The sequence below is a fragment of the Anabrus simplex genome, chromosome 4 (assembly GCF_040414725.1).
Source record: "Anabrus simplex isolate iqAnaSimp1 chromosome 4, ASM4041472v1, whole genome shotgun sequence".
NCBI classification, from domain to species: Eukaryota; Metazoa; Arthropoda; class Insecta; order Orthoptera; family Tettigoniidae; genus Anabrus; species Anabrus simplex.
In genome coordinates, this window is record NC_090268.1 from 147347333 (window position 1) to 147373294 (window position 25962).

General features: G+C 37.1%; 2 long non-coding RNA genes across 2 annotated transcripts in view; one reads left to right on the plus strand and one right to left on the minus strand.

Moving 5' to 3' along the window:
* The window catches only part of LOC136872522 (uncharacterized), a 43965-nt gene extending 43604 nt beyond the window's left edge, over nt 1–361 (plus strand). Inside the window, exon 3 of the long non-coding RNA XR_010859933.2 lies at nt 241–361. This is a non-coding gene — a long non-coding RNA (uncharacterized lncRNA). The remainder of the gene's footprint in view (nt 1–240) is intronic.
* Nucleotides 362–714: 353 nt separating this feature from the next.
* The window catches only part of LOC136872523 (uncharacterized), a 43343-nt gene continuing 18095 nt past the window's right edge, over nt 715–25962 (minus strand). Inside the window, exons 2-3 of the long non-coding RNA XR_010859934.2 lie at nt 22726–22881; nt 715–1013 (exon numbers count right to left, since the gene is read on the minus strand). This is a non-coding gene — a long non-coding RNA (uncharacterized lncRNA). The remainder of the gene's footprint in view (nt 1014–22725; nt 22882–25962) is intronic.

The window sequence follows — 25962 nt, forward strand, 5'->3', positions numbered from 1 at the left end:
ATCTGGAGTTCCCACTTCGGATACTTTCATTTCTAGCCAAGCCCTTAATGTTCTATAAATTTGAGCGAAATCGGTGGTGACGAGTAGGGAATGTCTCATTGTTAGTACTGAGTAGTTCTTGTAGCAGAGTGATGTACAGAGTGTGCTGATTTTTAGATGGTTGCTAGATTAATGCATTTTTAATTTATTATTTGAGTGTCCCCACTAGTTTAATTTTCTCATTTTTCTTTTTTTGAACAGGACACTCCGTGATTCATAAAAGTCTCAACGCTGGGGCTGGACACTTGAAATGAGGTGTTGGACTTAGGGTATATTTTTAGGCTGTTTTTGTGCCAAAATTGCTGAATTTTTTGTAAATTGCAAACAAATTTTGTATTTTTTTGTCAAAAATAAAGAATTTTTTTTTAATTTTTTGCTTTTTATTATTTCTAATATTTCCTAATGTTTTATATAGAAAAGTTTTTTTTTAATCTGAAGAAATTTAGAGAAGGAATCTGCAGACCTAAAATTGAAAAGAAAAAAAAAAAGAACAAAAAAAACTAAGTCCCATTTTTTTGATACAAAAATTTGGACAGCTAGTAAGTATAAATTTATTTTTTGTAAGTTCTGTTTGATGACAGCTTGGGAAAAACAGAAATGACAAACATGTTAGAAAGGCATTTGTAAATAAGGAAGGAATGTAACTTATAAACAAAAACAGAGCATGTTATACAAATTTGTTTATTGAAGAAAGTGTTAGACATTTATACATTTTATCAGCATATATTGTTGGTTCTAATTAAAATATGCACAAGTAAATTACAAATAATTCTTGTTTCACAACCAGTAACATTTTGGAAAACAATCATCACAAAACAATCACATCAGATTCTTCCAGCACCACGAATGTCCATATCCTTGCAAACTTCCCTGACCATGTATCTGCAGCTCTTTTGATCCAAAGAGTATTCCCTCTACTTCAGCACTGCCACCATGCTGACCTTCAGAATCAGCCCTTCCATGAAGTTCTCAGTCTGCAACAAATAACCAGATAATGTTAGAGTTTGTCCTACAACAAAACTGGTTTAATTATAAATTGTGAAATTGAAATCTACCTATTTTATAACAATTTCTGACATGCCCTGAAAATCAGTTTTAGAAGTTTCACAGAATTCCTTTGCTTTTAAAATTTTATTAGTCAAGACCTAAAGAATTCTTTTGAGTACTTTTTACTATAACACAACTTTAACTCTTATGGTTATACAGGACACTTTCTATATTCATATAGACAGTTCAAAAAAATTACAGGAACATGTTTTATAACATCTGGTATGTGAAAATTAATGTGGTAGATTGGGTTCTAATGGTCCTACAGCATACCTTGAAACCTTAGCTTCTCAGGATATGTCTAATCTAAGTTATATTCCACCCATAGGCATAGCCATGCATTAAACTGTCAAGTGACCCCCTCAAAACAAAGTGAATAGCACTGTGTCATGAGGTACACAGACTACTGCAGTCATTAGAGCACATATGTAAATCAGCACATCCCATGAGACATCTTAAGACATCTTAACAAGGTTCAAGTCACAAGGACTATATTCATATAGATCGGGGTAGATCGAGCAGATACTGCTACAGCATCTGTTGATTGCTGCATACAGTGTTGGCCCTGAATTCATAATCATGCACAACTATGCCAAGGCTCATGTACTGGAATGACCAGCAGCAAGTCCAGACCTTAATCCCATCAAGCATGTGTGGAATAGGCTTGGAAGAAGTGTCCATGGACATCTTGTTCCACCACAAACTCTCGAAGACCTCAAACAGGCTCATTGAAAAATGGGACCTGATACCGTAATGTGACCTCCGTCGACTTATACGGAGCATGCCACGTAGGTGCCAAGCTGTGATAAATGCTCGTGAAGGACATGCACCATACTGAAGTTTTCCAAATGTGATAAAACTCCACCCTGGAGGACTTATCACTTTATTTTTGCCCTTATTTGAACATTTCAATGTGTGCTGAAAATTAGCACAAATCAATTGATGTTCCTTTGTACTTAAACAGTAAAGAATAAAGGTTTAGTTGGTAATATACCTGGGTGTGAGGTATTGTTTTGTGGAGCACTGCACACTTTCAAAAACATGTTCCCCTAATTTTTTTGAACTGTGTATTAATTAGTTAATCTACATATATAAAATAACATGTCCTGACTGATTCATCATTGCCAAGCCAAAACTACTGGATATAAAGAAATGCAATTTTGAGGATACATTTGTATTACAATGTAGGTGCTCACTAAGGGAAGATTTTGGGATATTCCATTGCTAAGAGAGTGAAAAGAGGGGGAACATTTTTAAAATGATTATCTCAAGAACTCAACAGTTTGAAGGCATGAAAATTAGTATTTGGAATCTCCTTTAGAAATAAGGAAACACTTATTCTTTTGTTTTTATAAAATTCCAAGTAGCATAAGGAGGCTGAAAAAGGGGTTGAATATCTTTTATGAAGGTACTTATGTCAAAAACTGAAGATGTTACAGACATGAAAATTTGTATTTGTAATCTCCTTTAAAAATAAACACATTTTGTTTTCAAAAATCCAATTGGGGGATAAATTGAAAAATGAGTTGAATTCTTTCTTTGAGGATGTTGCAGACAAGATCATTGGTATTTGGGATCTCTTTTTAAAATGAAGACATGTATTTTATGGTGGGGAAGGGGGGGTGTGTAAAGGGAGTTTTTTTTACAGGGATACAAATAAGAAGTGGACTTAAAACAGTACACCACAAAAGGTGTTTTAACTGGTGGGGTGAGGAATGATAAAATTTTTGCATTTATATGAAACCATTTGAATTATGAAGTAAAAATTTCAAATGATATCCTAGGTGTTAAGTAACAGAAGGTTTGAAACAAATTTAACTGCTCAGAAAGTTAAATGGGGGTTAAGATCGAAAAACATATTAATTCCTTCCTCCAATACAGTTTAATATAGAAAGTTGCAATTTTATGAGAAGGGTATACTTCAAAATATTTCTCCCCTAAGGGGTTCAGATGGTAGTTAACTCTCAAAAATACAATATCCATTCTTCCAAAGCCATTTCATGCACAAACTATTTTTTTTTTTTTATGAAGGGTGGTCTTCTATATCCTAGCTGTTAATAAATATTCAAAAACATTCACCCCTTAAAAAGTATTCATTCCTCTATTACTCTTCAACATACAATCAAAATTTTATAGGTTGGTCACTTTCACATCCTCAATGTTAAATAAGATAGGGTTTAAAAGATTTAAATTCTTCCATATAGGGTTCAAATGAGCAGTAGATCAGAAAATGCTTCTCCCAAAACCATTAGACATACTAACAGAGGGTGTATTTTACAGGCTCAGCTGACAGTGGCCTCTCCAAAATTTAAAACTTTGAATAATAACCTTCAATTTAAAACTAGAGCAAAGCACAGGTCTCTTGCTAGTACACCTTTCACAATCTAAAAATTATACCATTATAAAAATTATGAATCATTTACAGCAAACTCATTCTTAACATGATTTTCTATTGCATTATTCAACTTTGACAGCTACAGTTTACAATCCTGAGTAATTTGTAACCATTAGGTTCTTCAGTCTGCCAAAACTAATTTTCAGTAATGACATGTTTCATTCTTGAAAGATAAAATATTTATGTATTTCTAAATATTTGGAGTATGATTTGATAGAATCTGATCAGAACATGTCATTCTAAATTTAGTTGTTTCTTTTTTCAATTATAATACTGTACCATGTTCTCTCTTTTTTTTTTTTTAGCTAGTACTAGCTGCTGTACCAGTGCTTCGCTACAGGATTCTCAGAAAGACCGACCTTGTGGTTTTCTTAACTGAAGTCAACATAGGTCATTACAAAAACGTCAGTACGACAGTAGCGATTAATACTACGGTGCCGATCTAACAGTCCATAGTTCTAGAGCTGGAATGACCGAGCCGCAGACAGCTGTGAGCGCTTTTCTGCCATTATTCTGTTATATATGCACACTACGCATTCCAATCAGTGCCTCAGAGTAGGAATTTAAGAGCTAGAATGCTAAGATGGACCAGTATGTTACATACCAGTAGTATCAGAACATTTATAAACCAGAGGAATGGCATGCTGAAGATAAAAGTTAAATAATTCCCCACCTACTTCCCACAAATATTCAGGCAGGCTGTTACACTCTGACCGGGCGAGTTGGCCGTGTGGTTAGGGTCACGCAGCTGTGAGCTTGCATCCAGGAGATAGTGGATTCAAACCTCACTGTCAGCAGCCCTGAAGATGGCATTCCATGGTTTCCAATTTTCACACCAGGAAAATGATGGGGCTGTACCATAAGGCCAGGCCTCTTTCTTCACATTCCTAGCCCTTTCATATCCCATCATCACCATAAAACCTATCTGTGTCACTGCAACGTAATGCAAATTAAAGAAATAGTTGGTACGCAGCAGTAATCCTATTCGAGATGAGTGGCAACAGAAGTCGCAAAGCACATAACAAGGATCAACGTATTGTTATTGTTGATCAATTTTATGACCTTTATACATTGTAGGCCTTCACATTTAATTTTCTTTGGACTATGTGAGATTAGGGAGTCTTAAATTATTTGAAGCATGGACTGTAGTTCCTTATTCTCTGATTTTACATACCAATTTTCATTAAATTATGTTTACTTATTTTCTCACAGCTCAGCACTGATATGGACTTCGTAACAAAAATCCAAATTCATGAATATCTCTGCGATCATAGCCGGTATGGTAACAATGGATAAGACAAATGATTGGCAATTTAATACTATATAACTTTAGTTGTGTGATATTTATCAATACAACCACTAATAACAGAAATATTTGAGAAATAAATTTTAGACTTTCCCCTGAACTACCATTGCACTCAGCATGAATAGAATTATTTATGGCCTAGATTGTAGCAACTTATTCCCAGACTATGCATACCGATTCAGCCATTTTCTCAAGATGCTTGTACATACAGACAGAAATTACGGAAAATTAAAAAGTACATTTCCTTGTTACTGTGGACAACTGATATAGAAATACCATCCTTCTAAAATTCTGAGCAATGTAGACAAAACTCATTTTATATATATAGATATAAATATACAGTATTACTTAAAATTACTTTCAGCAGACTTTAAGAACCTAATAGTTATAAATTAACCAAATCAAAATTGGAAAGGGATGGCTTCAGATATAAATCAGATAAACACAGATGTTTCATAAAATAATTCTGTTCTGAAAGAACTGTCCCAACTGTATACAGATCACATGTCCAACCCTTGCCCCTTCCTCTACAGGATCAGGTCTGAAATAAGATGAATCTTTTTATTAAGTTTTTTTTATAACCAGGTGCCCTTCCTGACAGTCTCAAAAGGATATATTGAAGTTCTCTCTGCTACATTCCACTTTGTAGTCAACTGCACAAGTTTTGCAACACAGCCCATAGTTCACACTCATAGCATCAGTGCTTCCCCTCCTCACAACATGCATTTTCATACAGCACTATTATGAAATAAGCACATAGCACACTCCCACATAGCCAATTGATTAGCTGTAGCATACAAAATTCATTTCACTTTTACTAACCCAGGGATTTTTCAAATCACAAAATTATTTAAGAAACACAACTGTCAAGTCTCATTTTCAACTAAAAATAATAATGGTCATATATTTTATAACCATAATAGTGTTAATCACTATAAAGAGGATTTCTTAGATTAAGGAATCTATAAACTTACGTGCAATCAATGCTTCGTCACGTACATGGGACAAACAGGTACGAGTTTTCAAACCAGATATCTTGAACACGTCAATGCCAACAGACAAGAAGTATTCTGCAATGAGTGTCCATATGGGGGATACTGGTCACCAGTTTACTGACAAATAAAGACTTGACCATTTTAAAAAAGTAAGCAGAGGGAACCTGGTCAGTTACAAAAATATTTATGTAGGTTTGGACCAGAGTATTAATGCTAACAAAAATTTAAATGACGTACAAGAGAACAAAAATCCATTGTATGAACAAATACCACTGCTTCTATCATCACAAAAAAAAAAATTTGAAGTTACCTCTAATTAAAACTTTCCATCCTCCCACTCCTACTACAGGCCAAACTATTTCCCCTTCCCCCACTAATAGCACAGTTCCCCCCTGCTGCCACTAGCCAAGTTGCACTGGGCGAAAGAAAACAACACGCGCAGTAGTGTGGTGAGAAGCAAGTTGAATCAAGGCTCAGTCTAAACCAGCTACAGGGAGTTTCATTTATAGTAAGCTATTAAGTCATACATTCGTGACAATCTCTTTTCTTAGATATCTGCAGGTTTTAAACCCATTAGTTTTTATATCTTTCTTTCCAGGCCTTGTCTTTTTCAAAAAGGAATATTCTGAAGATTTAAGCTATAATATGGTGGTCATACAGTGCTGGTCTTCAACATACAACAGGCAGTCTCATAAGGCTTCACATTTCTTCTACCAGAATAGCTCAATTTGAAAAAAAAATTATACAAGTTAATGCTTTTAAATGTTCTGATATGGTTTTAGTACCAATCCTTTTCCAAGGCCAGAATTTCTAACTCCCCAGTCAACACAAACTACCAGATTCCAACAATGCTTGCAACATTTTACAAGTAAGGTCATTCATATTTAACTTTGCAGAAAGATTGTTTGCAAGAAGTGTTATACCTCATTAAATGTGTATATTTGTTCTCCAGTGTTTTCTCAACAATTCACTTTTTGCCAATTGCTTTACATCACACACAGATAGGTCTTATGGCAATGATGGGACAGGAAAGGCCTAGGAATGGGAAGGAAGCAGCCGTGGCCTTAAGGTACAGCCCCAGCATTCAGCTGGTGTGAAAATGGGAAACCACAGAAAACCATCTTCAGGGCTGCCGACAGTGGAGTTCGAACCCACTATCTCCCGGATGCGAGCTCACAGCTGCACGCTCCTAACCGCACGGCAACTCACCCGGTCTCAACACTTCAAAAGGAACTTCCGTTTTAAATACAGACAGCAACAATGGACATTGATTCTGTAAGAGACTTAGCAGGCTTGTCATATTTCAAGTCATTTAACATTGAAGACCAAAATTTTCACAAAAAGTGAGGTCATTTTATGTAAATTATATATATATCTGTTTTGCATTTCTAAAATAGCCCTTAAAAAGGCATTTGGGTCCTTCCATTTTTTTCAATTTCTGATTGAGTTTTGTAATCTACCACATGATTTTAAGGCAATGTCGCAAAGAGATGAAACATGTCCCTAAATAAATATTTGTTTAATTAATTAGCTCACTTGTAAAGTGATGTGTATTGATTGGGTGGACCAAAACCTAACATTGTTTCTTAGTTTTAACTGTATCAGTACAATGAAGTTCCTAAATTGTACATACCATTTAGTCGAGCAGCTCTTCTTTCTCCCAAGTCTTCCCAGCCCAAACTTAAGAACATTTTTGTAACGCTGATCTTTTATCGGAAATTACCCAGAACAAATCAAGCTGCTTTTCTTTGAATTTTTTTCATTTCATGAATGAAGTAATCCTGGTGAGGGTCCCATACACTGGAACCATACTCTAGTTGGAGTCTTACCTGAGACTTACTCACCCCCTCCTTTACATCCTTACTCATCATCCTAAACCATCTCCAGTTTCCCAGGTGTGGTATATGAGCCTCCTCCGTCTCATCCTGTCATTGTACTATTCTTCCTCCACCAACTTGTCCCAATCATGACCTCTCAGCAGTACATCGCTCTTAACTAAATCTATCCATTTCCTTCGTGGCCTTCCCACGGGTCGTCTTCCTTCTAACTTTCTGTCAAATTCCTTCCTTGCAGTTCTGTTTATTGGCATCCTCTTCATGTGACCAAACCACTTCAGTCTTGATATCTGAATCTTATTGAGGAGAGAATCATCTATTCCTACTTCTCTAATTTTCTCATTCCTAATCTTGTCTTTCCTGGTTTTCTGGATCATAGTGCATAGGAATTTCATTTCAGCTGCCTGAAGTTTGGAATTATCTCTATTGGTCAGTGTTGTGGTTTCGAGACTACGTAAGAATTGATAATAGGACTTGTACAATGTCATTTTTGTTTTCATGGGTATTTGCTCATCCCACAGCAGGCGTCTTACCTGGTGGTAAAATTGTGTTGCCTTATTGATTCGATTGTTCACCTCATGTTTTGCTAGGTTGTTATTTGATATAACACTACCCAAGTATTTGAAAACATCCTTACTACAACCCCTAAATACCCACATAACCATGTGCAGAGATCTGTACCCTTTATTTACAATCACATTAGTGTGATTACCCCAATGAAGATCTTTCCTTATATTAACACCTAGGTACTTACAATGATCCCCAAAAGGAACTTTCACCCCATCAACACAGCAATTAAAACAGAAGACTTTCCCCATTTGTAAAACTCACAACCTGACTTTTAACCCTGTTTATCATCATACTGCCCATCTCAACAGGTCTTTTTGCAGCCACTCACAATCTTTTAACTTATTACTCTATACAGAATAACTTCTGCCAAAAGTCTTCTCTGATTCCACTTATTTACTCATTTATATGTATAAGAAAACAAAGATCCAATAATACTGCCTTGAGGAATTCCCTCTTAATTATTACAGGGTCAAATAAAGCTTCACCTACTCTCATTCTCACTTCTCTTTTCTAGAGATATAGCAACCCTTTCAGTCAGTCTTTTGTCTAGTCCAGTTGCACTCATTTTTGCCAGTGGTCTCCCATGATCCACCTTATCAAATGCCTTTGACAAGTCAATCACAATACAGTCCATTTGACCTAAATCAGAGATATGAGCTTCAGCGGAATAACCTTCCCTAAACCCAAACTGCCTTGTAACGAACCAGATATTAAATCTGGAAATATGTCTAATATAATCAGAAAGAATGCTTTCCCAAAGCTTACATGCAATGCATGTTAAACTAACTGGTCTGTAATTTTCAGCCTTAGCACAAATTAAGATCATAACTTTGCATACGAACTCTAATGCTCTGTCTTCATGATACAACGTGCATTCCATAAGTAATGCAACCAATTTTTTTCTGACCCAACTGTACACCGCAGCGTGTTCTAACCTGCTGGGCTAGGTGGAGGGGGGTAGCTTCAAACGCCCTCATTTGGCAGCGAACTGCCGGAGAGTCAGGACTTGCGTTTCCGTCAAGCCCGTTCTGAGTTCATGTAACACGGCACAACGGATCTATCTGTAGAGAAATGGTACGCTGTCAAATTTTGCGTTAAACTTGGGAAGTCCGCCACCAAAACGTTTCCATTACTTCAGCAGGCCTTTGGGACTGATTGCTTGTCCAAATCAGAAGTTTTCCGATGGCACAAGTCGTTCATGGAGGGCCGAGAAGAGATCACCGACGAACCTCGCAGTGGACGGCCATCAACCTCACGAGTCGACGAAAATGTGACGCGTGTGCGCGATTGTTTGAACTCTGACGGCTGAGCCTTCAATTGATAGCACAAACTCTAAACATAGCAAAAACAACAGTTTTCCGCATTGTGACTGAAGATTTGAACATGAGAAAGGTGTGTGCCAAACTGGTCCCAAAAGTGTTGACCGACGAACAAAAGGACATAGGAGTGCTTCGGTGCCAAGAAATGTGTGAAAATGATCCTTAACTTGGTTGTCACTGGTGATGAGACATGGATTTTTTAGTACAACCCTAAGACAAAAAGGCAGAGTTCAGAGTGGCACACCGCATTGTCGCCCCGTCCCAAGAAGGCACGCATGAGCAAGTCCAGGATCAAAACCATGCTCATTGTCTTCTTTGACGTCATAGGCATTGTCCACCACGAATTCGTACCTACCGGGACTACAGTGAACTCAGCTTTCTAGTTGGAAGTGCTCAAAAGACTGAAAAGGAGGGTCTTGCACAGCCGAAGAGACATCAAGGACACGTGGAAAGTTCATCACGACAACGTGCCGAGTCACAGCGCCTTCATTGTCAACGACTTCCTGGCCAGGACCAACACCCCAGTGGTTCCCCAGCCTCCCTACAGTCCTGACCTGGCTCCCACTGACTTTGTTTCCTCGGTTAAAAGGAGTCATGAAAGGAAAACATTGGGACACGATTGAAAGAATCCAGGTGCATGTTACATCGGCTCTAAAGGACATTCCGGAAAAGGCCTTCCAGGCATGGAAACGCTGCCTCCAGAAGTGTATTGACGCAAGAGGGTGCTATTTTGAAGATTTTTTATTTTTTGTACGAATATATTCAATAAATGATTTATGAATTTGGTTGCATTATTTATGGAACGCACCTTATATCAAGAGTAACAGCATACCACCTAGAAACAAACCTTGTTATCTTGTTTGATGTTATTTTAGATAATTTTAATCTTTGCAGGAAATACATTTTTACTTTAAAATTGGGAATATCTAGATAGCTGCTTCTTTCATCTTTTTTTTTAATGTTGGTAGGTCCGGCCCGGCGGTGTAGGGGGCAACGCATCCGCCTGTCGCTCGGCGGCCCCGGGTTCAATTCCCGGCCGGGTCAGGGGTTTTTAATTGTAAATTATTAATATCCCTGGCCTGGGGACTGCGTATTTGTGTCTTCCTTAGCATTCCTTTCCTCACATTCAACACTTTACACTTCCGCAATTTCCAAATACACACAGGTTCACTCTAGGTTGATGCCCCGGATAAGTAGCGAAAAAAAAGAAATATGTCAGTGAATTGTCTCGTGGTACATTCCAAAATTTGGTTTATATATGCTCACAAATTTGATTATTTGTGTTAGAGTATCCCACCTTTCTCAAGTGTTGTTGCTATTGGTCTCACTTTGTACAGTGATTTCTTGAATTCTCAGGTAGTTGCTGCAACAGTCATCTTTGAAATCTTGACTCATTCAAATACTTTTATCAGAAAAGTGTTCATAGATACTTTTCTGTTTCACTCTGGGGCAGGATGTGATGGTTCATAGAGACTGGAATCATTTGCTGCACTATTTGCTGGACTCCCCAGCACATCACTATCACCTGATAAAATTTCAAACATTTGTCACCACAATGCCTGCCCCTACAAGTGCCACAACAGACTTGCTGTTCCAGTATGTTATACAACTCTTGTGCAGTGCATCTGTATGGTTCTTGTTAATTCTTCATCAGCTCATTGGTACCTGCACCACAGTACAAGGGATAGTAGTCATTTTGCTGAACACACAATAGTATACTTTTATTCCACATACAGTACTCACTAGCACTAGGAGATCAGGAATCCAGTAAATTCAGCTCTTCTACAGTCCTCACTCAACGTCCTCTCAAACAGGTCCCCTACTTTGAAACTTATCCCCAATACACAAAAATGCAGCTACATGACCATAACACAATGTAAATCTCCCCTACAGACATTACCTACATTACCTACTAAGGCTATGAAATTACTAGGCATTCTCTACCGCTTCACAGAAATTTCTAGTCCCACTGCTTTTCGTCACCACTTCACGATCATGCAACCTCTCTTCAACTATTGCTCTCTGATTTGGACAACAGCCTCCTCCTCCAATATTAACCAGTTAGACAGAGCAGTGTCATCCTTTGCTGCAATTGTTAGGAACAGAAACCCCAAGCTCAGTAAACTTTCTACACAGCAGGTATTAAGGGCAATAAATGTGTCACTGCTGCACATCAGGTGGCAGGTAGCTGACCTGAGTTTCCTCCACGAGATCTTAAATGGGCATTACCGCTCGGAACATCCTGGCTCACTCCTCTCAGTGTTTGTTCCCGCTCCACCAGAATCAAAAACCTTCTCCACACTCAGCACTCAATACTTCAGTGATCTTAACTGAACTGCCTCCCAGCTCTCTAACACGATTAACAGGAGACAAGAACTTTATATAACATCAAATAAAAACATATTCGAGAGGGGTACAAACAGTCTCGTAAGGATAAGTTTATGTGATGTGGTTATACTGCCATCATGTCCCACAATGACTTGACTACGTACATGGATATTCGCATGGTTTTCTATTCGGACAGTTAAAAGGCTGTGTACCTGATCTTATCTCCTGTTATATTTTATTATGCAAGTTTACATTTGTTAATTAGTCTTGACAGTACAAGTGAAATTTGCTCAGTGTAGCTGTATCTTGTGCTTTGTGAATAAATAAATAAATAAATAAATAAATAAATAAATAAATAAATAAATAAATAAATAAATAAATGAATGAATAAATAAATAAACAGGTTCATGTCCTGAACCAGACTGCTGAAGCAACAGTCACCGACACAATGTAAGATACCTACTAGCCGTGCATAGTATCTCAATGACTTTGCTATCAGATACAGTGTGTTTGCCACATTATGACTACAAATATTATAGTTGCACTTCCTAATTTCATAAGCCTTGTTTCAAGAATTGCAGTGAACTGCAAAATGCCGCACTTCAGTTACTTTTGCTTCGCAGTTACTATTGCCTCTTGCTTGCTTACTCCAGAAGGTTTCGCGGTAGTAGTCATGTCTGTAAGCTTCCCTTGTGAGAAGTATATCAAAACAAGATCAGTAATTTTGTCAGAACTACATACATGAAACTGAAAAGTGATAAAATGAACAGGGGTGAAAACGAAATATATGAGAAGGAATGCGAAGGTTAAAAGATAGTCATGGATAATGTGTAATAAAAATGTTTACTTTGCGTAGAATAAACACATTTTAGTACAAATTTTATGGATGTAGCAACTGTCAGTGGATAGTATACAGAAGTTTTATTTAAAAAGAAAACTGGGAAAAGAAGAGGAATGACCTCTTGCAGTTTCAGCTGGCAGTAGTTTGAAGCTCTCATTTAATCAAAATAAAGAGAAAAATTATACAGTAACGAAGATTAACTCATAACAAGGAACCTATAAAAACAGATCTACGCTAATAACCAAATGTAACAAGATTTGATGGAAATTACTACCGGATAGTCAATTTGTCTTTAAGATTGTTAGATTTTATAAAACAAATCGGGCAAGAAGTTTGCTTCCATTTTGGAAAGAATACGATATTTTATGCAGTTCTAAACTATTTATGTAAAAATAACTGAACATTGTTCTTACTGTCAAATTTTGAATTAAATTTTTATATGCTGTGTTTATTTTATACCATTTAAGACAGTGTAGTCAACCACCACAATAATATGTAGCTCAGAGAGGAGAGACTTAGTTGGCCAGCTAGCTGTAAGACTTCAAATCAAGATGAAGTTGAGAAAGGACCTGGACAACATCAATGTAAGTAAGAATACAAGATAGAACCTTTTGGAGGAGAACTGGAAAAGCAGACCCCATCAAAATAAGGAAAGGCAAGGAAAATGCTGCAGTTTTTAATGATTGGAATACTGAACAGTCTCTCAAAAAAATGAATGAATGCATGATATTGTACAAGTTCCTCACAGGTACACTTTTCTGTACCTCAGTTGTAATAGTACTGTAATAGTTGGCAAATTTGCATTTTACAAATGCAAAAGGCTATACCAATGTCCCAACTGGCTGACGTGAGACATCCGAGAGTCCATGTGACGAACGAGTGCAGAGTGGTCAGGAGTTTCAGTCGAGTGGGACAAAGGGACTGCCTCGCTTTGTAGTAGACACATGCTGTGCCGTACATGGTGTTAGTAGTGGTACAGTACTCCTCACCAGCAGAGGAAGAACTGAATTGGAATTATTCCTCCAAAGGCGCATTGTAAACCTCTCAATCGAATGTTCTAATCTGTACAAGCCTGCCTGTTGGCCATGATCATGAAAATCTTAGTCTAGTATACAAAAATGTTGCCATCAGAATGTTGGCCAGCTGGATAGAAGACATGATCTATTTTTAATCACTTGATCACATGCCAGAAGCCTGGGTTTAATTGCAAACCTCTCTGCAATGTTCATAGCGAGTGAAGGCATAACTTGAGTGTAATTCCTATGATTTCTGTAGTTATACAATAATGGGAGGTATTATAACCGCTTGCTACTACTTCATTAGATTATTGTACATACAGTAAAATTGTAGTTTCAGAATTTTATATGGAGGTAATTGGCAAAGAATGATGCTACACATTTTGTAAGGAAACAGCTGTGAGAAAGTTTCATTATTAGCTCTCATAAATGAATGATCTGCATTTAGGGCTGTTTCCCAGATGACAGACTGCCTATCAGTTGTTTACCTAGTCTTTCGTCCGACTTGTTGGCTGAATGGTCAACGTACTGGCCTTCGGTTCAGAGAGTCCCGGGTTCGATTCCCGGCCAGGTCGGGGATTTTAACCTTAATTGGTTAATTACAATGGCACGGGGGGCTGGGTGTGTGGCATATTCAACATTAGAAATCATCCTAGGTAGGGCCCTCATCTTCAGACATGCAGGTCGCCTAATAGGCCATCTACTAGAAGACCTGCACCAGGCCTTTCCAGAGGCCATACGCCATTATTATTTACCTAGTCTTTCCTTAAATGATTTCAAACATCTGAAATGTATCTGAAGGTTTAATTAAATTAAATTGATAAATTATTCTAATCCCTAATTCACCTAATGAGGAACTTATTTAAATCAACACCAAATTGTTATAGCAAAAAAGTAACAAATCGAAGTCTGAATGAAGATCGGTTTCTACAAAAACTGCAAAGGAAAAAAATCCATCTGATTTAATGTAGAAACGAAAAGCCCAACAACCTACTTTCGTCAGACCAAGGAAAATCGTTTGATGTTTGAGGAAAAACAGTACTCTTATTTAAGACCTAACTTGCAGGACAAAAATGACATTTTTGTTTAAAAAGAACCACTTCAAATGATATGAAAATTGTTCAAGTAATAGTTGCAAACAAAATACTGTAGGTCATTTTAGTTCATTATTAACTCTCCATAGATTGCCCAATAGCAGGGGTTTAGGGAAAGTTATTCCACTGAAGCTCAACTTTGATTCCCACAAGATACTGTATAGCAGTATTTTTGATTCAGAAGGTAAAATGGACTGTATTGCGATTGACCTATCTAAGGCATTTGATAGGGTGGATCATGGGGGAATACTGACAAAAATGAGTACAACTGAACTAGATGAGTGACTGAATGGGTGAGTGGCTGTATTTCCAGAAAATAATTCTGAATTAGAGCATGTAAAACTATCTGATCCTGTACTCATTAAGAGAATTCCTCAAACCAGTATTGTCAGTTTAGGTTTTCTAACATACAAATAATGAGTTATGAACTAGAATCAGAAGTTTATTTTTGCAGAAGATTTTTATATATATATAATAACTTTTCCTGACTGATTCATCATAGCCAAGCCAAAACTACTGGACATAAGGAAATTAAATTTTGGTGATACATTCATATCAATGCTCGCTAAGGGAGGATTTTTTGATATTCCATCGCTAAGGGGGTGTAAAAGGGGGTGAATTTTTTTTTTTGCTTTATGTCGCACCGACACACGTCTTACGGCGACGATGGGATAGGAAAGGCCTAGGAATTGGAAGGAAGCGGCCGTGGCCTTAAGGTACAGCCGGCATTTGCCTGGTGTAAAAACGGGAAACCACGGAAAATCATCTTCAGGGCTGCCGACAGTGGGGCTCGAACCCACTATCTCCCGATTACTGGATACTGGCCGCACTTAAGCGACTGCAGCTATTGAGCTTGGTGGGTGAATTTTTAAAATAAGGATATCTACAGTATATCTCAAAAACTTAGCATGTTGCAGACATGAAAATTGGTATTTGGAATCTACTTTAAAAATGAGGAAATGCGTATTCTTTGGTTTTCAGGAAAAAAAAACCCTAATGGGGGAAGGGGGGGTGAAAGAATTCAAAAATTATGTGAATTATTTGTATGAGAATATATACACCAATAAAACTAAAGATGTTACAAACGTGAAAACTGGTATTTGAAATATTTTAGGGGGGGGATGAAAACAGATGAATTCCTTTTACAAGGATACATATATCTCAAAAACTGAAAATGTTACCGTCGTGATAATTGGTATTTGGAAGCTCTTTTAAAGAAACTGGTACAGTTTGATTTTGGAAAATTCACTTGAGTGGCGAGTGTGAAAGGAAGTGAAAAAAATTGGAATTTTCTGGAGAAATATATCTCAGAACTGAAGGTTACAAATGTGGAAATTGGTATTTGGAATCTCCTTTAAAAATAAACACTCATTTTTTGGGTGGGGGGAAACCAACTTAACAGACAGGGGTGGAGTGATAAAGGAGTTTTAATTCTTTTCATGGGGATACTTATATCTCAAAAACTAAAAATATTAAAGACATGAAAATTGGTATGTGTAATCTCCTTTAAAAATAAAGAAACCCGCACTTTTGGGGAGGGGGGAATCAACTTAACTAGTAGGAAGGGGGGTGAAAAATGAGTAATTACTTTTATGAGTATACTTATATCTCAAAAACTGAAGATGTTACAGATGTGAAAATTAGTATTTGGAATCTCCTTTAAAAATGAAGAAACACGTTTTTGTCTTTTTCAAAAAATCAACGTAAGGTGTGTGGGGTTGAAAATAAGTAAATAAATACTTGAAATATGTTTATTAGGGTACTTTATCTTAAAAACTGAAGCTGTTACAGACGTGAAAGTTGGCATTTTGAATTTCCTTTCAAAATAAAGAAGCACTGTTGCCAAGTTCGGGCTGATAAGACTTGGGAGAAAGGAGAAAAGCTGCTCAACTAAGCAGTATGAACCGATCTGTCAGTGGCAATATGGCATGGATGACATTGGATGAATACGTTTGTGTTTTTAAAAGTAGGAAAGATCATAACATGAAGGTAAAATTAGAATTCAAGGATAAATTGGGGCAAATATTTGTTTATATGAAGAGGAATTAGGGACTGGAACAACGTATGAAGGGAAATGTCCAGTAAATTTCCAAATTCTCAAATTATTTAAGAGAAGACTAGGTAAACAACTGCCACTTGGGTGGCTGCCCTAAATGCAAATCAGTAGTGACAACCCTGGTTTCTCCCCCATGTTGTAGAGTTAAATGGAACGTTGAAAATGACATGCAGGCAGCCTAAGTGGTATCCATAATGTCTCCAACATAGTAGCCAAGGTCATTTGATCATCAGTCTGGCCAGCACATACTGGTATGTTAATGGAGTAGACTATGCTACCAGGGACACGACGCCGAGTGCAAGATAGTTGGTAACTACTTCCTAAATGGATCAATGGCTAGTGGTGTTGGTGGTACAAATTACTTGAGATTCAAGTTTGATTCGAGCAAGATGAAGCAATTATTTGATACAGGAGGTCAAGTGGAATGTGTTGCTGTTGACAACTGATACGGTAGACTATAGGCTCTGTGCGTTAATGGGAGAAAGTCACTGCTACGTTGCTTGTAGCGAACGTTGTAAGTTATCGTGTGTCACCACGCAATCTGCTGTAGTCTCACTGGGTGTTGCAATGGCTGACTAATAACAGAGGGACTTCAGACTACCTTACATGACAGCTATCAGCCTAATCCTATCTTGCAGAAAGTGGTCATATTTAAAAGAAAAAGTTTGCAGGAAACAAGAGTAATTGCTACTGTGATAAGAGAAACATCGGTTCACTTACTACCCTACCATTTCATGAGAGGCAATGTAGTGCAATTTGTTTGTGAAAAGAGTTGCACCACCTTGGGATGAGGACACTAATTTTTTTATTATCATTATTATTATTATCATTATTATTATTATCATTATTATTATTATCATTATTATTATTATTATTATTGTACTACCTATCCTTAGGACTATGGTTATACGTTGTAGGCCTATGTTGGGTATTCAGCCTGAAGGCTGGTTTGATCCTCCACAGCTCCACCAACAGTTGTCCTACATAGCCTAGGTGTCACCGAAGAGGCATACTAGGGAAAGGAGTGAGGTAGTTTCCCATTGCTATCCTCACCAAGCCAGAAGTTGCTATTAGTCTGCCAAGCCCACTGAAATGCACGCACCAGCCAACCCTATGAACAATCTTTTCATACTATTCTTAACGGACTGGCTGCATAACGACCGGTATTAGCATTGCTCATACCCATCACTTTCATATTGTCAAAACCAAGGATGAGACACACAGGTCAATGAAAGTAAATTTATTCTGGCCCATGCCAGAAGACTGCACTGTTAACATCATCTTGCAGACTGCAGGAGTGTGTATTAATGTGCTTTAAAGAAGGCCTACTGCAGCTTACTTTGCATATATAGTATTGCTACAGGCCTAATAATTTGTTTGCAATTAACTTATTTGTGAAAAGTTAAAATTAAGTTTTGTTAGGTTACTTTGTATTAATTCAAATATTCAAACAGAGTTACTTCTTGCAATTTACTGTGAAGATCCATCTTTTGAAATCAATTTTGCTAGATTGTAAAAAGAAAGCTCTGTATTACAGTATATTAATGCACCAACAGTAAGCACATAGTTCTGCTGGGATGTTACAGTATTAAAAATAATCTAAAGACAGCACTATAAGATAATTTAATAAATGCATCTGAAGATCACACATACTCCAGCTCATTACAGGCAATTGTTGATGAACATGCCTCTAAGTAGTTCTCATAGTATCCACCCACAGCAGCACATTACTATATGCAAGGAACCTATGGGAGACAGCTGACAAAAATGGGGCTATTGAATAGAGAAAAAAGTCTTCGAATTCCTTACTGATAAAGACAAAATTAAAAATCTGGCATCCACATCTTTAAGCACGCAGAAGTAACAAATGCTGAACTGATCTTCGAGTTTCGACTCATCATTCGACTTGGTCAAAGTTTTGCAAAATGTCAGCCAGTCATTACTCAAAATTCCTCCCGGTCGCACATGGTCATTGTAACCTTCAACTCATTGCCTAAGAGTGTGACCAGAAAATGTTTAATAACTCACCGCTCCAAAATGAAAGGCTTCTACTAACATTTGTTTTAGGAGTGTTATCTGCAATAATACTTAATATTCTTAATGGCCCCCCTGCATATGTTTTCATATTTGTTATTTCTCACACCTTTCAGTGCACTTGTGTTTTATAAGCCCCAACAGAGGTTTTCATATATGTTTTGTCATGTTTTTCACGCTGTTTAATAATTTCCTCTCGTCTTCAGAAATGGTACGGTAGATAGTTTTCACTGTACCCGCGGATACACAATGTAAAATGCACTTGTGCTGGAAAATCTTATCTAATGTTTTTATATCCCTGTTGAATAGTTTTCATTCGTAGATTCAGTAGTAACAGTACGTTTTCTTGCTTAATACATTAATTTTTGTTGTCCATGCAGAAACTTCTGAACGAGGTTTTACTGTATAAATGATATGAGTAAAGAGCTTTAATCTTACACAAGGCTTTTTGCAGACAAAATGTAAAGAGTAGTAAATAAGTTACAGGACTGCAAATCAATGCAAGAAGATTTTAACAATGTTAGATGGTCAGCAGATAATTATATTTTACTGTGCTGATGTGATGCTTGTTTAAAGGGGCCTAACATCTACGTCATCAGCCCTTAATGGTACGAAATGAGACTAAGTGAAATGACAAAAGTCCAAAATCCTCCACTAACGAGAATTTAAAACGTGAGGCCGAAGAATGAATGGAAGGATATGAATTTAAAACATTTAAAACAATCGGAACCGACCCATAGTGCCTCGCATGCACAGAAGCTGCAAGTAACTATTCTCATTTTGGTTCCGTATTGAAGTTGACGTATATCTCATATTATTATAATATTTATATAATATAATATTTGAGATATGCACAGAAGCTGGCATAAAACAATACTGAATCGATGTAGTCGAAAGGGATCCAAAAAAAAATAATCACATGACATCGGCCCCTCATAATGGTACTTATCGCTAGGAAAATAGAACTATGGTATTTGTCATGTTGCAGTACTAATCAAAAGTAGCACAGACTCGCAGTATTCCACATATGGTATTACTCACAGGTAATGAAATTCGTACATTGAAAACAGACCTATGATGATTCACTCAATTGTGATGCCATTTACAGGCAACTCAAACCTATGGTGTTCATTACATAACTGTACTAACCACAGGAACTATCCTGTGGTGTTCCTCGGTTAGTGGGTACCAATCATAGGCAAGCCAGAACCATGGTGTCACTCATATCGTACTACTTATCACAGGTACTGTATATGCCAGCAACGCACTCTTGCTATTAATCACAAACCTATTTGGTACCTAACAATGGTACTACGCTCAAGTAAAAGCGACCCATGCTGTTCCCCACGTTGTGGTACTAATCACAAGGAGTTTCACGATTCTAATATAATCATCCATTGGTTTCCCCTTTTAGTCGCCTCTTACGACAGGCATGGGATACCATGGTTGTATTCATCTGCATCCCCAACCCACAGGGGGTTGTGTGTTTGGTCTGCGAGAGGTATTTTATTTCCCTCAAGTACTACACCTGTGAAGATTTCAATTGAAAACAGTTCAATAGAAGGCAAATCCAACTGATGAGCCCACTGCTACACTGGGGCAAAACACTGGCAATTGAAAAAGCCTAAAGAGCTTAAATGTTTAACATTTGCAATTGAAATTACATTGTTTCCTTCACATTGTCTATTTGAAAAATTAAATTACTTTTAAAATATTTACAATCAAATACAAATGTCAAAGAATAGAAGTCTCAACTCCCCACACAACCAGTAACTCTCCATCCATTTATTATCATCATCATCATCAAGAGATCCTCAACATTTGGCAGCATTTTAAACATCTACCTGTAGTGATATCTTTTGGAGATACTCTGAAGCCTATCCATAGAAAGAACTTTTGTTTGAGGTTGCCACTTAGGATCCTATGTTGGAACTTTCATTTAGTGACAAATGTAATGGTTAAGGGTTAGCACCTCTTCCTCTTTGGTCACTTCTAAAGGTTGCTCCTGACTTTTTTTTTCAGCCAATCATAGCTCAATCTGCCATTATAATAGGAATGACCAGTTGCCTTTTAAAAATGATCTCTGTGAGATCTGAAGCTGAAGTTCTTACCTCGCTTAAGGCAGGTGGCATACTGGGACAACAAGTAAGGTAGGCTTCAACCTAAACCCTGTGACTAAGTGGCTAACAGAGAGCCCTAATGGCTGGAATATCTGAAAAGGAAGCACGAGTCTAGATCCTTTTCCCTTTTCTTTTTTGTTTCCTTGATCTAGGATTTACAAAATTGAACCATATCTTTCACATTTGGCTATTAATTTGTTTTTCACTAGTCACAAGGTGATATGGGGTTATCCTCTGACTGGGCCTCATGCCCCATCAGGTTTTATTTTTGTGTAACATGGGGTTGCTTAGCTTGTTTCAGCATCTTTTCTTGGAATTTGTCTATTTTCTAAGTTCACTTTCTGATCTTTGGGTATTTAACCTGTTTTTTGCCTATATTTTAGCATGATCTTAGCTCTTGATTGGGATTTTTCCCATTCATGTGTTATCGACTTCCTAGAAAAAGGGCAGCTAGCATCGGTTCATATGGGTTATCTGGAGGCTCGTTAAGCCTTAAATGGATTGGTAGTTCAGTTCTCCCTCGTTATTAATGAAGCTCAGAGCATTCAGCTTATTGTGAAATTATGCATCTTATTTGTTATTGAACTGATTGATTTCTCACCATTCCAATACACTGTTTTTGCTGAACCAAAGAAAATAAAATTACAATTTCCCTTTATGTGGTCATTCATTTGTCCAGCCATATATGGCCCTGCCACTTCTTTCCTCACCCTTAAGTGGACAACCATAATTATAGGACCACACACATAAATTGGATGACAACTGCATACCAGTCTGAAATGTATTTTTCAACTTTTAGAACAGTATCATAAGGAAGACTCTAGGACAATCATAAGTGATGTTAAGTAAAGGGAAGGAATTCTTGGAAAAGTATTGTTCATAAAGAAGTGCCAGAGTAATGAATGTGAAAATTTAGAAGTATTTGAAGTTCATTTGTCAAGCAATGTACTTCAAAATCCTCCAATTAGCCACTTCCCTAACTTTCCAGTCGTAAGTCCCCACAGGTATAGTCGCAATAAAACTGAAGGTAGTTTGAGAAGAATTCTATCAAGGTCAAAGAGTCAATATTGGACCCTGTATTAGATACATTTTATCAGTTCTACCAGTTTACAACAGATTCAAAATGTGGCATATGTAAATAAAATTGTGGCCAAAGCAAAATCAAGCTGTTCCTTGCTCATATTCATTTTCAAACTTAGTTAAATGGAGAAGAACCGAGGAGGATACCATAGGCCATGGTTAACAAATTATTAAGCAATTAGATCAGGATAATTAGTAACTCAACAATATTGAATCGGTCAGTAGGCATTATGGTACCATATTTAGAGTTAATTTCAGTTAGTATACTTTAGAACTATTTTCCTAAAATCTAGCCTAAATCTGTAAATAAGTACTTTTTTAACAATTTTAATTCAATATGAAGAAATGAAAAATAATTTCAAGAATAAGTGCTGTAAATTAGTTGAGCTAAGTTATATCCAATCAGACTCCACTCTAGGACTACGAAGTGAAGAGAAAAAATCCCAAGACGACCCAATAAAAACAACCTGCAGCTTTGTGAAGGGAGCAGGTATATCTAGATGGGAATGAAGGAAAAACATGATAGCAAAAGATCTTAGAAGTCGACACTGATTAGGAACTAATATTTAGAGGCCCCATGAAAAGAAGTAGTTATATCCAAGTAGTTCATAACTCATTTTCAAACATTAAATAAAGATGGAATTAATTACCTTGTTAGCTCATTACATCCAGGAGATTTGGCAACACATTCCTGATTGACCAGCTGACAAGATGGAAGTTGACAGGCTACAAGTACGATGCTCTTTTGTCATCAGCTCTCCACACAACAGGATGGACGAACGAAACCAACACAGTAGAGAAGCATCCTGAAAGATATGACTAATAAAGAAAACTTGCAAGTAAGACATACAAAAGCAACTTTATATTTCGATAACTTTTAGCTAAGTTGTAGCCCATAGTCAAATGACATTCTGAAGGTTTTTAAAGCAAGTTCTAATAAATATCAAAATCAAAGCCCTTGGATGTATATTACAACTTCTTCCTTTCCAATGTTTCTGCACAAAAGCTACAGTACAAGTAAAAAGTATGACTATTTCATGGAACACTACAAAAATCTCTAAACAAATCATTTTCAATAAGTTGCACATTCAATGGATATTGTTTTAACATTAGGAATCTTACTACCCATCTGCCTTTTATTTTCTCCCAGCCAAGCACGTAATGTAGCACTGTGGAATATAATCCTAAGCTTTAAAAATCTTTTTGCAAATAAAGAGATTTTGATGTGATCCAAGAATAGGTGTAAACTACAATTGACCACAACTGCAATTCTTCTGCACCATGGTTCAGGAGGTATAACAAATGATATGGGCCTATCTGTAGAAAATAGCATCCCCTCCCCCCCCCACACACAAATGAATCTGATACTTATCATTAACAGTTCATTTGCTAAACAATATATGATTTACTTCAAACTGTTTAAGAGTTGTCACATCATACAAGACATGACAGACATTAAATGATCTAAAAGGAGCACTCGTTCAAAACAAACTTTTTAATACACCAAATTGTTATTGCCTTCAAGAATTTAAGTGAACTACTCGTTCAATAAATTTATGACAAGTGTTAGATGTTTAATACAAATTATGCTTAGTACAGTATCAGATACACTAGACACAGAATGACTATTTTCTAATTAAAATGTGAGATTTCAGTACCATATTGTATTTTTTTCTACCTTGGCACAGCTCTGTGACAGTTCACTCAAGTTAGGTAGTGTTGGGCAAACGATACCTGTGTTAGAGCGGGATCAAGCCGACCCGATACATGCCGAGGTTCGAGCCTGTTCAAAGCAAGCTCCAACAGTCATGTGACCGAAAGCGAAGTCTGACTCGGGCCACGGGGCAAACGTGCACATAAGCAAATAACATGAAGTGAAGCGCCGTTCACGCAGGTGTATGTAAGATATTGATAACGAAAGTGTGCTGTCACATTACTACATTCAGTCATTGACATATCTTATTGGGAATAAAGATTGCCCATAAAATTAGAAGGCTTTGATGATATGCTATGAAAAGGACAAAGCATGTATCCATAATATTCCCCACATACCGGAAGTATTTCCTCCCAAAGCAGTACTTTTGTATCTTGCAACAACCGCACATTTGACGCAAAATTGGGAATACGGTAATATTCTTACAATGTTGCGCTTTGGGCGGCTAAGACAGCTGTGTAACGTGGCAGGCGAGGTTCTGCTTCTGTCCTCAATGTTGGGGGGTTTGAATCCATTACTTGGGAGAGAATTACCCTTTTTGCTTGTATAGAAGAATTTAAGAAAGGATTGACATCTCGGCAATCGTATACACAAATAGATTTATAAATACTGTTATGGAGCAATGTTACTAACTGCATGAAATATATATGAAAATCAAAAGAGACTCAAGATTTCAAGCTGTATCCTTTACCAAACTTCAGGTCAATTGGTCCAGTAGTTTTATAGACCAGAACAAAATAGACCATCTCATGGTATTAAAAATCCTGACCCTGCCAGAAATCGAACCCAGGACCTCTGATCAAAGGCCAACACACTAACCATTTAGCCATGGAGCAGAGCGAGAAATTTTTCAACAGCTGAAGACAAAATATACATTTTTAGTCTTATAACCATTCAAATATGTAACCATTTTGACACGTGTAATCGTTTCCTTTTTCTTCATTTATTACATGGCCCATGCAACGCATTTTAGTAGACAATAGGTTTATTTTGATAGAGGCATTCGTAACGAATCATTGCACAAAGTTTTGACTGTCAAATTATATTATGCACAAAAGACACGGAAGTAACAGTAAACAGAGGACGAACCCGTACTGTCCAGCATAATACTCATACATCCTTCAAGTTTCTGGGTGTTCGTAAGCTCAAGGTGCTAGGTTGCAGCACGCACAAAAGCTCGAACTTGTTCGAACACTGACATCTGTTCGAGCAGCTCGAACCGGGCTCAAGTACATCACTAGTGTTAGGAGAGACTGCTGTGCTAGACAACTCCAGCTAGATGCAACCAGCTGATACTTCCGTACTTACGAATTGTAAAGAAAGGTACTTTTCAACTCGTTCTACAAGAACATCGTGTATCACCTATCCATTACAGAGTGCCTTTCAGGTAACAATTATTACTTGCTATGGGAAGTCTGTGGCCCTGAAACCACAGGCCCATCTGCAATGCATCATTCTCTTCCCCCCACCCACACTACAGTTAAAGAGATCAAATACTTCAAGATCAGTATACAAAACTACGGGAAAATGGTAATTGGGCTCTATTAGTTACATGATAAATATTTTACTCAATACGATTACAAATTACATTTTGAATGAGTAACCAGTAAAATTACCATTACTTCACAGAATGATAGTGTTCAGGATATTGCCAACTTTTCATTTTCATAGAGATGGAATAATACAAAAGTTTGCAAGGAAAAGATTACTTCATTTTGAGTTTTCTTTTAACATAGAGGCATTAAGTCGCCATCACCAGTAGGTGAGACTAAACAAGATAGCTTGGAACTTTCAAAATGATTATCTTTTCCCATCTTTTTTATTTTAGTTAATGACTTGGCATTTGTAATTATTTTCCATTTACTTTGCAAATTAATTGGTTCTTAAAATTCTAACAATATAACAGGTCCATTATTGAACATAATTTTTCGGGCTAACTCATTCCTGTTGCCAGCATTTTTGCCCCAGTATGCTGGCAACAGGAATGAGAGCCTGAAAATTTATAATGTCCAATAACTGACCCATTACATATATTGATATTATAAATTTACACATTCTTCTTCATCATCATCATCATCATGGTATCCTTCCATTAGGTCGGGTAGGACTTGTGGACAATGTGCCTCGATCGGATCCTGTCAGAGTGCCTCTCCTTTCACATCCTGCAGTATTC